The following is a 2418-nucleotide window of genomic DNA, read 5'->3' on the forward strand; positions in this document are numbered from 1 at the left end:
CTACTCCATAATGGCAAAGCAAAAAAATGGTTTTTAACATTTGTGCAAATTTATTAAAAATAAAAAACTGAAAAGATCCCGTTGCATAAGTATTCATACCCTTTTCTGGGACACTTTTAGCTCAGGAGCATTCATATTGCTTCTAGATGTTACTACACTTCGAGTGGAGTTAAACTGTGGCAAATTAATTTGAATGAGTATGATTTAGAAAGGCACACACCTCTCAGAAAAGGTCTAAAAGCTGAAAATGCATATCAGAGCAAAAACCAAATCCTGAGGTAAAGATAACTGCCTGTAGAGCTCAGTGACAGACTTGCGTTAAGGCAATGATCTAGGGAAGAGTTCAGAAAAAAATCTGCTGCATTGAAGGTTCACAGTAGCATGTAGCCTCCATTATCCATAATGGAAGACGACTGAAACAACTAGGACTCTAGAAAATGTCTGCCAGCCCCCATCCAAGCTGACAGAGTTTAAGAGGTGAAAAGGTGAGGCAAAGAATTTAAAGCAGTTAAACATAATGCTGCAACAAAACAAAATGTGAAAAAATGAATGGGTGTGAATACTTTTGCAAGGCACTGTAACTTTACCTGCCTCTTTAGAAAAAAAAACATTGTCCAACATACACTATTTTACATCATATTTTGTAATATTGACATTGTTTATTTTTTTTTTTTATTTTTTTTTTTTTTGAGGAGGCATTGCCTCTCTTGCCTCCTCAGAGGAAATACCCCTGATAGATGTATTCCTGTCATTATATTCACTGCTTTCTGTGGCCTGTGGTGAATTTTATTTAAATTCACACTCATTATTTAAAACAGAGCTAATTATTCAGTTGTGAATGTTGCACAACCCAGCCACGCACAGGAATCATATGATTAGCTCTGTGCCGTAAAACACAGCACCACCTGACACAAAAACAACTGATCTTGTTACTGTAAATCCACATAATAAAAAAATGCGCTACTGCGTTCTTGCCTAATTGACATCCAGTTAAGATGACAGATGGGCTGTGATTTATTTATAAGTATTACCGCACTAAATCAAGAGGCGCGATTTGCGGCATAATTGCGCGGGCACTAATAAACTGATATGAACTGCTGAATAATGAGTCGGAAGGCCCCAAGCTCCTCTGCCGCACTATCGCCGTGGTGCATTTAGATAAGACCACACCGAGCTGATGACCCAAATCTAAACCCAGCACAAGAGCCTAGCTGTTCGCTGGCATCCTGCCCCACTCGCAGGACAGAAGTGGTTAAATGCAGGCTCTTATGTGTTTTAATCTCCCAATTGTGTTGAGTTAATTCACAGCCAGCCCTGGGGAAACGCTAGTGACTGCACAAAGACAATTGGCCGCTTTTCAAAATCGGTGTTGTGGCTTGCGTGCGTCTGAGAGATGCGACTCAGAAAGGCGAGGCGCGCGTGTGTGTGACAGAAACTGAGAGAGAAAGAGAACGCTTATGTTAAAAATAAAGAGGGCACAATCGGGACAAAGAGGCAGAAAGCCTGTTACGGTTGCGCTTACGTGATCAGTCACCCCCCTAAAGCAATCGCCAACTCAGGCCAGTCAATCTTCACCCGCTCTCTTACTATTTCATACTTCACTCACACGGTAATGACATGATTACATTCCAAGGTCCCCATCATGCCGTCCTTCTGTTAGTGTGGCTATTCCTGAAACCACACATTATGGAGAGAAACAGATAGGGGGAGAGAGTGAGACAGATAGTCTATGTCCCATGTCCTTGTCAGTCTGCATTAATATGTCTCCCATGCAGCTGTGCTCTCTGGGCTCCAAGAGGCTTCAAGGTCTCCATGTCCACACGTTCCAGGTTTTAAACCCCTGCGATCATTTAACACGAGTTACAGCGACAATGCGGCTGTTCTGACACACTATCATTAGTTCGGCAGGCTCAGAAAACTCACACGCACACATTCGCACACTCTGCTCTGCTCTGCTCTGCTTAACCATATCCACAAAATCCTCAACCATTTGCATGTTTTCCTTTGATGGAGCCTCTCATGCATAATGGCACTCCAAGTTCAAAGTAGTGCGCGAGAAGCGAAAGAATGCAAGAAACGGCTTTATGCGAGAGTAAAGGAAAGTTCTACAATAATAATAATTGCAAATCATTCAATGATGCTGGGGCTCAATACAGATGAGGCAGGTCGGTCGGGGAACGACGCCAGTCTAGACGCTTTTCCGCCAAGTGGGTAAGGTGCTGTTTGCACAGCGGCCAATGCCAAGGCACGGTTTGGAGAGGTTGGGTTTCCGTCTGCTGTTGTAAGATAGAGAGCCCCTCTCCCCAGTCGTTTCAAGGCACTTGTTGGAATGCTCAAAAGCTCACAGGCGTTTTCAGGAATGAGACTGGAATGTCAAATGACAAGCGTTTACTTTTTTGTGCTTTGTAAAAGCCTGTT

This window comes from Garra rufa, chromosome 19 (genome assembly GCF_049309525.1).
Source record: "Garra rufa chromosome 19, GarRuf1.0, whole genome shotgun sequence".
Lineage (NCBI taxonomy): Eukaryota > Metazoa > Chordata > Actinopteri > Cypriniformes > Cyprinidae > Garra > Garra rufa.